The 14,635-nt window shown below is 40.7% G+C and overlaps 2 long non-coding RNA genes across 2 annotated transcripts; both read left to right on the top strand.

The window, feature by feature from the left end:
• Positions 1–1,146: 1,146 nt before the first annotated feature.
• Positions 1,147–3,614, top strand: LOC147753474 (uncharacterized). Its single transcript, XR_015311121.1, has 2 exons — positions 1,147–1,272; positions 1,997–3,614. It is a non-coding gene; the product is annotated as an uncharacterized LOC147753474 (long non-coding RNA).
• A 1,779-nt stretch (positions 3,615–5,393) lies between these two features.
• Positions 5,394–8,722, top strand: LOC111260598 (uncharacterized). Its single transcript, XR_002680433.2, has 3 exons — positions 5,394–5,891; positions 6,083–6,141; positions 8,588–8,722. It is a non-coding gene; the product is annotated as an uncharacterized LOC111260598 (long non-coding RNA).
• Positions 8,723–14,635: the final 5,913 nt, after the last annotated feature.

Here is a 14,635-nt window from a genome sequence, read left to right as displayed (position 1 = left end):
TACGCGCATAGTAAGCGTCAGATGCGAAGAAAAAGCAGTCCATTGTCAATAGCGATGGTGGCCACTGCGGCGGACCAACAAAGCTTCGATCGCGACGAGTAATCATTGCTGAGTGTTGACTCGATGCCGACAGAAGTGGCGCATGTCTCTATTGGGAAAGGCGAAAAGTAACCATGTGGAGAAGATTGCCATAACTGCAGACTGCTCAACGTAGACGTTGCCAACTAGGCCTAGCTGCAGACAGAACGTCAAACTTCATAAATGTCTAAGGAAAATTCAATACAAACAAAAATCGCCTTTGGCGAGCTGTGCTCACTATGACTTATAATATGGCCATGCTTTATCATTGGCTCGTTATAATATAGTAGACTATAAAGGACTGCTCTCTAACTTGAGACGTATGTTAAACCGGTTTAATTCAAAAAAAAAAACAGGCCAATAGTGGTTCACGGATACCCCGTAGCCAATGCAATAATGTTAAGAGTTATTATACGAGGCAATAAGACTTACCGAATTGTTCATATGATTTAGTTACCGCCCCTTTATTTAAGTACGTAGTTAATTTTGCATGCGTATGCATTCATATCGATGTATAACTAAGAAAATGAACGGGCCGAAAATGTAAATATTTTGAGTTTTACGTCCGCTGCCCGGGTCCGCTAGGCGGTGCTGCCGCAAAGCACCGTTATGAAAGCTCAGATTAAAAGGAACGATTATCAAAAGACGTCAAGCTATAGATAGGAAAAAAAAAGCTATTCAACGATCTGTTCTTCTAAATTAGCGGTAACCAGTTCTCTGTTTGCTAATGAAAAAAAATGCAGCTATGTGAACTTTAATAAGGGGCTATGTCACCATTGAGAGTAGAGAAACACAAGAATAATCAGTAATCTAATTATGCTTACTATGAAATTCCTCAGAGACATGCCCCTATATGTAAAAAATTTATGAATGGCAAGGGGATGGGAGGCGGGGACCAAGCATTGAACACAGCTAGACGTATCTAGAAAAAAGGGGAAAGAGAGGGGTAGGTACAATGGAATGAGAATGAACAGATGTTTACTCAGTATCACGAATGAAGGGCGGTCCTCGGGAGCATACGAGGGCGCAGACTCTCGTCCAGATAGTTTTTCTCAAAGTCACAAAGATAGATGCATCATGCTGTTTCTTGATTTGTTTGCTTTCGTTGGACTATCCCTTTAGACTGACAATGAAAATAATACACGACAACCTTCAACCGTGTATTACGTCTTACTAGGAAGCGGAAAGAGGAAGGTAAGTGGCGTTTGTTTGCTAGTATATTTGAAATCGTATTGTATCTATTGTATTTATTTGTGCTAATCTTCAGTTTTTGTTCCCTTAAAAATTACTCCGCAGTAAATAGTAAACGTGAGCATAAAGAGGCATAAAAGATTGATCCGCCTGTGCAACATATTGTCATGTCAGAGACTGTGCGCAAATATCCGCAGCCTAAGCAAAAAAACGTATCCTTAGCTGGACGCGGGTTAGCTTTAACGGACTTTATGTACACTTAAGTAATCCCAGATGATCTCATATGGCAAGAACGAAGGTTAGCGAGGCCATTTATCATCATCAGGAGAACAGTTTCTAAAAAAAAAAATACAGCCAAGTCGAAACCTCCTAACTCGAGCATAATAGGTGCAAACGTGAGTTTGCTAGCCTATTACGCATAGTTGTGACATTGTACAAAGACAAGTGTTTGAAATTTATCATCCGGCTAGGTGTATGGGATAGGTGCCGCCCGGACGATGCCGATGCTAAGCCTTCGTTCGTCTGTTTATCTGCCAGCCCGCGTAGACACCAGTCTGTCATCCTTGTCATACACGCATCGTCTTGTATTCGGTCGCTGTTATTGTTGTTGTTGGGGAACAATGCCAGCAGTAGGAGTGGACTATGACAGTAGGAGAGATTCTGTTCCTAACTTCCTGCTACTCCTGACTATCTAGGCATTGTATGTCAAACTGTGTTTGTCTTCCAGATGCTGACTGCACGCGACTGTCGTCGCTAGGACGGCGAGAGGAGTAAATTGTCCCCTCAGCTCTAACTTGTCTGCTTGCATGGAGAAAATGGAATGTAGTATGTTTTGAACAGATACGAAATGTCGGAAAATATAAAGCGGAACATGAGCTTTAGCAGACCTAAGCAGATTCACTAAAGTACATCTGCTTTTGGTTGGCCTCTGCGGGAGGAGCGTGCTCTAGCGAGCAATTCGTAGCGAATATTGGTACCATGGTCGATCTTCTGTGAGAGAGGAGAGTTGGTTGGGATTGAAGACTTTACGAGGTTACATTTCACATTCGATCTATAGTTACTTCACATTAGTTGTCACACAGTGTCATCAATCAAACTGTGTACGTACGTGTTTAATAAGCTTCGTGTGAATGTGAGCTTGTTGTTACGAAGATATATCGTACATAGTCGTCGCTAGTCGTAATTTACTATTGTTAGTCCCGCACTGATATAGTATCAATAGTATAGAGGAATCTGTATTGCAATTAAGCCTATTCTTTCATCTGAATAATATAACACACAGCGAGCGAGTGCGAAAAAGCTAGGGAAAGATATCGCTCATCCTCGCTGGCCCTTTTCTCAGAGTTAGCATGTCCTGTCCGACCTAACTATAATTCTTCTTATCTTATACACTAAAGTAAAAACGACAGAAATTTAGATTTATAGCATACGAGAGTGTAACACTACCTATATGGGTGATGAAAGTAAGAAATATTCTATTGGCCCTAATCATTTAAAGCAGCCTCACTTTAGAAACTTTGAACTATGCGGCTGCGGGCTGTATTCGATCACGAAACTATTATTCCACTGTCATTACGGAGGTGGCTATCGTACTTCCTGTCTCCTATATAGTCCTGGAACTATAGTGTCGAAATATAGATATAACTTTTTTACAAGGATATCCTAAGGCGTCCTACACTTGTAGATTGTCAGTGATGAAATTTCACTTGGGATGTATCTAGAGGTCATAGTAGAGGCTATTATTTGGGTACGTCACATTTCTTAATAAATAATTTATCCTCTTGAATAATTTACGTTCGAATCAATACGTAGCTAAGAACTGAACTTTTTGAAAAAAACATGGAATAATCCGGCTGCCTTGGACACGATTCTTGTTCGGACACACTGCCATCAGCAAAAACTAACGCGTTAGATGCGGTACAGAAACTTTCAAACATCGGGGATCTACACAAGCGTACAATTTTCATTGTGACGGCCATAGTTTTACAATTTCACCACTATATGTATATTTTACAAATATATTTTTACCCTTATTTAACAGTTCCCAATACCAAATATCATTTATATTTGGGACGTTTATTTGTTTTTCGATAATTTTAAAGGGACAAATATGATCAGTTTAGAAACGAATCAGTTATCGCAGCCTCAACCCATGTCCGCTAAAGTATTTTGTCCGGTTCCGATAGAACAACGATAGGGCACAAAATACACGTTTGTGTCCTAACGTACAACGCGTTTGTTGCATGAAACCGAATTAAAAAGAATTTCACTATCGTTAGCGGACTTCCTCGGGCCTTTGTATTGTCTAATGAACTGCTTGCAAATAAAGACAGAGTATAATTATATTTTGTTGTTTGAATTAGTCATGTGTCAACTTACCACTATGAAGTCTGCTGACTCGATCGTCCGGGTTGTTTCCGCTATTAGAGTTTCCCCGTGCTACTTCTACACGATACGAGTGAGATGAGATCGAATTGTAACGTATCTCAGACCGATATTTCCACTCCTGACTGTAACAGAATCCCGTCGTTCATGGACTAATTAGAATATATCGGACAACGTCTGTCAACCTACTGCGAGTTCACGAAGGCTAAATCTGTGAACTGTGCGGACCCTACGAGGGATATTACACTAAGCGTGTAGACTTCCCCAGGGGACTCCATTTCATCCTTGCAGCCTCCACTCTCGGCCACCCCTCAAATTTCTCCGTCGTTAATTTTGCGCTCACAACGTCATCTGCAGACAGTGTATATATCCCTTTCCGAAATGTACTCTTTTTCTTTCCTACAATTTACTGTTATGCGTTAGCGCTAATTTTACGCTCAGATTTGCCTTCTGTGCAATATACCTAACAAAAAAAAAAAAAAAAAACAAAACTAGAATCCTGCTTTAGATTAAGAACAGCATGTTGGTTGGGCTGTTTAGAACGAGCTGTTCAATTTCGCATCGAATTTTGCTTGGGAAAACTGAAATTGAACGAAAAGCCATAATCGTAAAATATACAGTTTACCGGGCAACGAAGTATGCCTAAAGCATCAAGCTTTCGTTACTAGGCGTCCGTATATTACTGTTATTATATATTAAACGTAGATGTGTGAAATCGTCGTCGATTCGACATGTGCAGAGAGGACGTTTTCGTATTGGCCGTTTGCAGCTACCCAGAGTTTCGTGCAAAGATATGTATATTATATTTAATAGTTCCTTCATAGACTTATTTTTTTTCGCCCTATTGAATCATTTTTTTTTTATCGAGCGAAAACGTGACCAGACAAGTGCAGTAACTTATTATTATTATTATCGCTGTCAATGTACCACTTTACACATTTAAATCTACCAGTCTTTCTCTTGGAAAGCGTAAGAGCGGTAAACTTGTATTGCAGGAGCTCCAGGTTCGCAGGCGACGGCTCTTCGTTGACGAAATACATGAAAAGAACAAATACGCTTAATTTAACAAGCGTGAAGCTCGATCAAAGGCTTGCCTCGGATACGTATTCGTTTCTAAGTGTCGTGTGTTTGACTATGAGAACGTGTTAAATCTGTGCTGGTACTTCGCAAATTTCTCTCACGACTCGTAAACGATCACCGAAAAACATGGACCGTAACACAGCACAGCCGAAACGGAGCGTCGTTGTAACGCCTATTACAATTAAGCAACAATCGCTCAACGTTAAAGCAGGCGCTTATAATCTAACGCCATTAATCAATATTGATAGATTATTGCCGCATTTGTTTAACAATAGAATATGGTAGCTACAGTCGTATAGCTATTATATTCTCTCTACTATCAAGACGTGCATGCAACAATCGCCCTCGTACACCCCACATAGTTTGCTATCCACCGTTTGCCAAATATGGCATTTTCTCGCCTTTTTTTTTTCTTTGTCTGCTTCTTGTTTCAGAGCCGACACAGTGTTCCGGTAATGTGATGTAGTTGGGAGAGGGCGAGCGGTAGGCAGCGCTTATCAGGACGACATAAACGCTTCAAATTTGTCACGTCTACGTGCGTACATATAGATTTACATAGTGGTGTCGCACGAGCGTATGAGTAGGTTTGCGCGTGATACGTTCGTTCACATGAATGTGTCAGCCGTATTAGACGCTTGTCGCTGCAGTCCCTCGTTCGGTTGTGCGCCCCCGAAGGGTCTCGTTCACTTTTTTCAGTTAACAAGTTTGTCTACTCATTTCTCGCTTAGTCAAACGAATGAGATAAAGGTTTTCCTCGTCGACAATTCCTTTTTTCGGCCTGCTCGGTCGACTATCAGCGCAGTGGAGGCCAGGATAGCTTTTGCAGCCGCTACCGCTGTTGGTCGATGCCATTGTTCGAGCATCTCTTCAACATCGGCCATTATTCTTTTGATAAATTTCGAAGGTGAAGCAAAAGACCGACTGCCGCGCATGGCTTCAGTGCGTCCGATAGTGGCTAAGTGTTGATGCTTTAGCAAACATAGCAGCAAATAGCTTCGAGAAAAACAAAAGGGAACATATGCGCTAGAAAAATCTGTACCAGCCATAAACATTAAGGAGACAAAAATACACACTGCTAAGTTATCTGGTACTGTTTAGTCTGAACGGTTACGCGTCACAGCGCATGCACTAGATAGACAAGTGCAAAAACAAGACAGGTAAGACTAGATAGCACTTTGATAACGCGGCCGAGATAATACAGCCATGGGGGTAACAATGTTTGACGGCGGAAGTACCAAGACGAATTCTAATTGGATTGTCCGTGTTGACAAACCTGCTAAGAATCATTGAGTCGATCATTGGCGCTTACATTTGTTTTGGGTTTGTCTTTTTCGAACTTCTGTGACAGGCAGGGCCAACGCGAAGGGCACTCGCGGAACTTCAAGGCTAAGGCGCATAGTGAAACGTGTGAGCGTTTATCCGAAATGATCATAATTTTCCATAATAGGATTATTATGAGCAATTTGTGAGCTAATGTTGTTAGGTTGTGAACAAGGCTCCGCACACGGAGTTCGGGGGGCTGGTTCTAAACGCAGTAGAGTTGAAAGGTAGAATGATTTGCTTCTCGTTTTGAGGTGAGTTGAATAGACTATCTGTAGAGGGATAACAATTGTACGTGTGCGTCAGCTAACGATCAAGATAGGGCCTAATAAAGCCGTCAACCGAGCTAATCTTCAATCAACGCAGTGCTACGGTGTTCGCCATCATAAGTGTACGGAGTGTTCAGGCGAAAGGCGTCTACTGAACAGAAGAAAAAGAATTACGATGATCACAATTGCTGGTTAATAACGTATGCTTTATTTGGCAACCGGTTACAGTCTTACTTAAATCTTTAATCTGCACTGGTTAAATACGGCGACTATACAGTGCGGATGACCCAAGCTACTATTGAGTAAATGTTTGGGCTGAAGTCTATCTGATGTGCTTGGAAGCGACCCAAACGTTATTGAAGCCGTTTCTGATCGTTGTACCGTGCAGACATCTACTAACTGTACGCTAAACGTCGCAGTGCGCAGATTTCCAACTGGATATTATTCGTTCGCCTCTGCTGAATATATTCGAATAGGGCAATTGGTGAAATCAGTTATTCACTGAACACTTACGCACCAGGGTTCTACGGTCTCAGCAATATTTTTCATTATTTCGTACCTTATCAGCCGTCGAGGCTCGTTCTGATCGGGATAAGCCGCTCACCAGCAGATGAACGAGCCATCGTTTTTTTCGAAGCGTTGCCGCATCTTCTATCCGTTTTCTACATTCTATCTCAGTGTGTCGATCAGGTAAAGTTATCAGCCCCGTATTGGATAACAGCCACCATTAAATAGCCATGTGCCAGTTTGAAGCCTGCGAGATGTTATGCTCTGACGGATGACGGACTGTTATGTATGGTGGTGTCGTATTAAGTCAATGAAAGGCGTGTCTTAATTCTACTTTCCACCAAATACTTTGGCAGCTGTTATGTTACAGCAGGAGCGACGTGCGTAATTTGGCACTTGCTTGAAGCTTCTAGGGGCTTTTTAATGCAGATGATGCCAATACCACTGGCAGTAGTAAAGGCTGTCTCAAACCATATCCGTCAAATCACGAACGTGCTATGACGAAAAGTAAAAAAAACAATTTTTAGGGGAGGCTATCTAAAACGAATCAGCTGAATTGAATAGATGAACTAAATTATACCGATGTTCGCAAATACAGTCGACCGGTGGCTGGAACGCTGAAGTAAACAATTTGATGAATGGAGCTCGAAAAAAAAATTCACGTTATCAAAGTGTTTTAATAGCTATTATTTTTTTAAATTTATCAAGGGTATGCTTCACGAGATGCACGGAGCAGGGCTCTTCTAAGTGATTTGCTTGCAAAAGGCTGCGTTCCCTTATCTCGTTAAAACAAAATTCTACTAACGGCATACAGCGAAGCAGAATGAGATCGTATAGGAATAGATTAGATCCACATGTATAGAAAACAAGTATTTGACAAAATATTCCGATTTGAATCTACAAACAACGATAGCGTTTATGTATTGCATTTTTGTTATTATTACTTCGTTACCTAGCTCATTTGCGCCATCTTCAAGAGTATATCTTCAAAGGCTTTCTCTTAGCGTTGTCCAGTCGCTCGCCTATACAAATAACCTAAACAACAGTGACCGCAGTGAAAATAATAACCGTTTAGCTGATACCGGATTTCTAAAGGTAGGTACTTCAATACGAAAAAGTCAACACGTGGAGTAGCAATGTTAATTTACTCTCAAAGCGTGAGATTGTTGATTTAATGAAACAGAGTGTCTGGAAATTGATCTAGAATACCGAACAATTATTGCCGAGCTTTATTGCAAATCGTAAGGCTTCAGATCATCTACGAGATTGCTTGGTCCCTTCAATTCAGTACTGAACTGATATGATTAGTGTACCTTCTTCTTGATGGATGTCTATCTCTAAAACTGCCTGGCGTAACGTTTTATCTCATTGTTATTTTCTATACACTCGAGATGTTATTTCATTGAATTTTTATTATTGCCCCGAAGCTGCCGCTCTAACATTACACCGTACGATAAGTTATCATTATGCCGGAATAACTATCGAAAAAAATGTAATAATAGAAAAAACGTAAATTACTTAGAGAAGTGTAAATTTAAGTTATAGGTGGCCTATCATTTATATTCTCTAGCAACCACGCCGACATATTCAGCAAATGACGCAGCTCCGGCTGTCGCTAAGGGCCTCGTCCAAACAAGTTATCCTTTTCCTTGTTTTCATAATCTCGTTCATACATTGTCACGCGGATTCCTAGAAAGGGAACCACTGGCTCAATTCTTATTCAGGTTTGATGTCTGTATACGTTATACGTCTGTTAGGTCTCGCCGAGCTTAAGAGTGTCATCGCGATAGTTGCAGCGATCTGAATTGCGATATGGTAGCTTGTACTACATCTTTCCGTTTCTCCGTGTCGTCTTTGATCAATAAACACGCCCCAGCCGATGGTTTCACGCGGATGAGGTTACAAAATTGTCTTTGTTTTTCCTAACGGGCCTAGATTCTATGTCAAGTGGATTCTCAGGTTACGGGTCGAACGTTCTCTCTGTGCCAAAAGCTAAAAGCATTGGGTAGTACGAAGGATATGATTTGTAAATCTATACTCGTGCTATACTGTGTTGTCGTTGAAGTCAATGTTGAATCTTCACAAACGGAACATCCCAGCGGAATAAGCAAGCCATCTGCCAAATTAGCAAGGCTTTTGATGAACAGTCCGAAGTAATTCCAGTCTACCGTACGAATAGCTATGATTAGAGCCATACAAACTGGCAAAATAGCTAGCCTCGATGCGTAATCAATTTTAAGAAAACAAACTTTTTAACCTGTCGATCATTAACGCTTCGATTACTTGTACCGTTATTGTTTCGATGAAAAAGTGTAAAAAAATCAAGCAAAAACAATAGAGAAATGGTTTTCACGCGATATCTCAATTAAGTGAAATGACTAAGTTAAACGCAAGATTATGTTGTTATCGATATGATCAGGCTTAACTTTATTCAATTGCATTGTGTACTCGTTGTTTGGGTCGTTGACATTGGCCGTTCGCGTTGAACGTAAGGATGCCTATAGGTATTTCTACGGCCCAGGCGTTTCGCCATGTATGTTACCTGTTATGGCACTAATTAGAAAACTTATTAACTACAGTACTAGCGGTCTAGCGGAAATGATTACTATCGCCCAATGGCACTCACTTCCATGTAGAACGTGTGCGAAAATTTTGTTTTCTCGCACCCACTGCTATGTATAATTACTTTCTGGGGAAATTAGAAATCAAACCCATACGGTTATGCTGTACCTTGCCACCTTTTTCATAGACTCACTTCGCATATACAGCGAACCGCAATGGTATGAATTGCGGGACTGAAATCGAATGATTGTGACTAGCGTGCCGGACTCAGACTGTGTGAAACACCTATCATTAAATGTGTAGACGCCTTTGAGGATGGCAAACCAAAAACAGGTACAGAGAAGCAGGGAGGGTTGGCTCCAAAATTACACATACAAAGATAGAATTTATACATATTATACTATGAATGATAAAGATACAAGATAGACATGTCTAGTGTAGAACTTCTACCGGTAACGATTCTGTCGCAAATTAGTTTGCTCTGTGTACCATTAATAAAAATCCTTCAAAGCACGATTAAGTAGCTGGAGTCGTTAAAAGCATAGGTTGTTCTACTGTCTCTACGGTGGGGTTACAAACACATACCGATCTTTGCTAGGGTTCCTCCATTCCCAGTTCAAAATGAGGTACAAGTGTTGAGAAAACGATTACAACAGATAAATAACAACTTCACTTACCTTACAGCTCCTGACGTCGTAATGTCTGCCTTAACGTTGTCCTAACAGTCGTTTGTTGTCTAAGAGTAAATCTACAAATCCCGACCAAACGTTCCGAGGAAACGTCAACGAGGACAAAGTCCGCATTTGACCGAGATTTAAGGGGTCCCCACGCTAATCCTATGTAATGTCATTTAGCTGAGAAGTAATGTCACTAGCAGCTCGGTGTCCGCTGTGAACCGCTTCAGGTCTTTACATATGTATGTGCGAAGGCAGATTCTTTGTACCTGTGCAGATCGAGTGTCAGAGTTAACCAGAGACTGCTGTCTTTTTTGTTCGTATGACTTGTTTACCAGTAGTCTCTCTGTTTTTTTTTATAAAAACCATTAGCCTGTGAAAATCAAATGAGGTAGAACACCTTTGTATATGTAGAGAGCTTTCGCTAGTGGTCACAGCGGCAGAGTAAATGACTCGCGCTGAGCACTGAGCTCAGATAGTGGATGACATGAACGCCGCAAATACCGTGACTGAAACGGTTCAGATGTACAATACAACTGTTCCTACAATCGGTGCTTAATAGCAGTCTCTGTAGCCTGCCGGACTTAGGGGTAGACCCCCCATGAAAGCAAGATAGTCCAACTAACATCGTTTGCCGGGCAAAAGAGGTACAAACTGGGAAAAAACGAAGTTTAGCAGTACGAGGCGATGCGTCCTGCATAGGTAGTTACGACGCTTCGCACCGCACAAGAGTTGAACGGTAACTGCAATTAGTGGCTGCCCTACCCCGAGCGGATGCGGCATACACGGCGAAGTTTTATTATCTTGTAATGGTAGAAAGACGCCTAGGTTTCTGTTAATAGACTGTTAAGGACCTGATAATAGCGATATATATGTATTTAGTTTCTATTTAGAATGAATACGATTTAGACTTGCATAGGGACTAAGCAACCATTAGATACGAGCCTAACGTATGACTGCACGTCTAAACAAAAGAAATGGATCTTCCATTTTTTGGCTAGGTAGTATCTATCTTAAGTCAAATAAAAAGCGCGATTTAAGCAAACACACATATCAAGCATATATAATTGCTTGCTTGTGGGCCATGAGTAAACAAGTTCTGATGAGTTTTCATCTTTTCCATTCGTTGGTCAGGAAATTAACGGCGTTCGAAATTTTGCCGTTTACTTTAACACAGATCGCAAGCTCAAACCAAATGGTGGGAAACATTTTCCAAGACGACATTCGCTACCTTACGACGAGATGGGAAAGAGTCGTCGACAATGAATGACATAACAACTTTTGTTGTTACGAGACTTGTTTCCTGTTGTTAATGTTCCGCCGTGTGTTTTATAGCTAGGCCTTATCAACCCATATAAAATGGAACACATTTTTTTAAATTATTTTCCACATAAAGATTATAAAACGCAGAATATGCTCAAATACCTTAAGTTGATTTAAAAAAAAAAGGTCAACTTCCACCTCGCTGACATATGTACAAAAATCTACTTAGTAATACCACCAACTAGAAATAACCTATAATCATACGGAGATAGTCTCGACATAAAATTTACTGTTATGTTGTCGTACAGCTTTACCCGCGGTTTATTCACCTATATATATATATATATATATATATATATATATATATATATAAGTGAATAAACCGCGGGTATAACAGTAAATTTTGTGTCGAGACTATCTCCGTATGATTATAGGTGTTCCCACAGAAGGTCAAATACCAACGATAATTTAGTCAAGCACCATTAGTAGCTTTGCTCAAAAATAATAATTAGCGACAAAATCCAACCTATCAAAAGTCACATGACTGCTATTACTTTCTACGGCTCTCATTGCTTCTTTTTTAATCCGATTACTATGACGCTACCTTCAATTCATTTTCTCCGTTCCGCCGGCGACATTTCTATCGTTCCTCGAACGTCACTGTGCGTTCCGTATTAGGACATGACTCGCCTGTTGGAACATAGTTACTTTTTGCCCTTTTCGCGTCCATGTGTAAACCCACATCGTCTTCACGTTGGATGCCCAAACTCCACAGCCTGGCTACCAGTAATGACAACAGCAACGATCACCATCAGAAAGTTATAGGTCTGGGCGTTCTCTGGCGTGTATGTATAGGCATATACGTATATGGCGCCACTTTAAACGTTGGACGGCACCTGTGATGCTGCCACAGCGGTAGATCGAGATCAGTTTGGCCGTGTTATCTGTAGGGGATTAATGAGTGAAATATGCTTTGAATACCAGACAACGAATTGCTTTTACCTAATACAGATAGGTAAATTTTCATAACTTCAAACACTGGGCCTTTTTTGCTCAAATGTGTACTTCACTTTAACTATTGTAAAAAGTAATCGGCTTAGTCACTCTTAAATTTCATCTTCTCTATTGTTTCTATTACAATCTAATAATACATAGAACAGCTTGCCTCTAGAATGGTGAAGGTCCCCTCCGCGAAGTGCCATTGCCCGGTGCGTTGTTTTTTTCTTTACCTGTTTAACTCACAAGGATCCTCATGAACCCTATTAAAAAAGAAACTAATAAAGCAATACATAGGTTTTTATAGTTTGTTATAACTTGATCGGTCTGCACTAATCTAGATTGAGTACTTGAGACTTAGAGTAGGGTAAAGAAATTCGTTAGTGTAAACGTTGAGTACTGCAGAACAAGGCGTAGCCGTTTTTAGCAATTCGAAAGTAAATATGTCGCCAAGTACAAAAGATCAGTGACGTCTGCTCATGAGATGAAACGAATCGGCACCCAATTCACAAGCCTGTTAAACCGGGATTACACTCATCTAACACTGATGTAATGGTTAAAACATCTAAGCATGCCTAAGTTCTGACGCTTTCGAATCTTTGAAATGTGTCTTGTCGTTCGTATAGGTTCCATATTTAATTCCATTCATCTTTCGCAAAACAAGGCCGTGTGAAGTGCTACTGCTAGCTCTTTGTGCATTCCACTAGAAAACGACAGACCCGGAGAATCTTTTAAAACAAGTAGTCCTTTGTTACACGGCAGGAAAGCTTCCACAGTCTAAGTGCAGAAAGTCATAGACGACAGAAAAGTTACAAGAGAACCTCCACTATCAACTTGTACTGTGTACGTTGTTGCTGATGCCGTTATCTTGCCTTACTTCCTGGTTGCCCTTCGCACGGTGGCGGCCCCCTCTTGTCCCTAGTGCTCAAGCATCCTTTGAAGCGAAGGCAGTTAAAGCAACGATGTCACAATGGCGAGCACACATGTGTTGAAGTTTGTCAACGTTCGCAGCCAGCTGCCCTTGGCACCACAACGTGTTCTATCTTTTGCTCTACTACCAGGGTCCGAAAAGGCTTTACTTCTGACCTACAAAAACTCCCGAGCTTGATCGAGGTAGATAATAGTGAAACAAGGCGCAACCAAATTACTATCATGGATATTAAACATTTATCGTACAAGTTAGACGCATTTAGACTTTATAGACTTAGTTATTTGTATACTTAGATAAATACAGAGGGAATAGACTATTAAAAGGCTAAACGCGTCATTGTTATATACACAACTAAGGTGTAGAGTCTTAATGGTACATCAAGATTACTGAGGTTTCTTTACTTCTATTTCTAGTGCAGTCGCGACCTTTCACTGTGATTATTGTTACAGGCTCCACTCGTAGTTTGTTTGAAATAATCTTTACCACGCCACGAGCAAGGCTTTAACAAAGGTGAAAATGTCGAAAGGTTTGAACTTTCGTGGAAAAATCTCTCAAAGTTTATTTATACACAGCTCTTAATAAACTTGTAAGTTCAGCTAATATAGGCCCTACAGCAATAAGGCTAGAATCACAACTATTTGAAGGTCCTAAAATTGAGCATTAAGCTTTATATTTACTCCTAAACTTAACATAAGCATAATGGCTAGCGTATTTGTCTGCGAATCTTAGGTGCATGTGGTGGTTTAAGTTCGAATCCAGACGTAGACTCACTTTATTTCGTGCTGAAAGCCAGCTGTTTGCCGTAAGACTCCAAACATACTGTTTAGTTCAGCTAGGCTCATGTCTTCAAACAAGCGACCTAGGAATCCCGTAAAATATACAGATGCATTCATACTTCCGTCAGATCGAATCGGGTTTTGACCGACATTTTATCAAGTTCCTAACGGGCTGATAGGTTACGAAGAACCTCGAGATGCTAATAATAATACCCTGTAGGTCTAAATGATGCAATTTTTATGTCCGGTACTGCCCTTAAACAGTACTTCGGGCGGCTGGCTCTCGGCACGGAATAAAGTGTATTTACGCTTACTTCCGAATCTAGACCACTTCATGCGTATCTAAGTTTAGCAAATTTACATTTGTAATGTTAGGCTCAGCCTGAAGCTCAAATATCAAGCTTTGTCAATCTCCTATTGACGTCATGTCCCATATGATCCTACGCAGGTTTTAATTTTAAATCTGGTGACAGCCTTCCATTCTATTTGTTGCTTAGTTTCAATACAACCTCAGATAACCTGCATGCGCTTAGTTCGTGGATAATATGGTCGGTATGGTTGTATTTAGAAAGCGCTTTTTGCCTTATATTCTCGTAGACTATA

The sequence above is a fragment of the Varroa jacobsoni genome, unplaced genomic scaffold, assembly GCF_002532875.2.
Source record: "Varroa jacobsoni isolate VJ856 unplaced genomic scaffold, vjacob_1.0 scaffold_457, whole genome shotgun sequence".
Lineage (NCBI taxonomy): Eukaryota > Metazoa > Arthropoda > Arachnida > Mesostigmata > Varroidae > Varroa > Varroa jacobsoni.
Note: the sequence above shows the minus strand (reverse complement) of the source record. Positions and strands in the feature narration are given on the sequence as shown.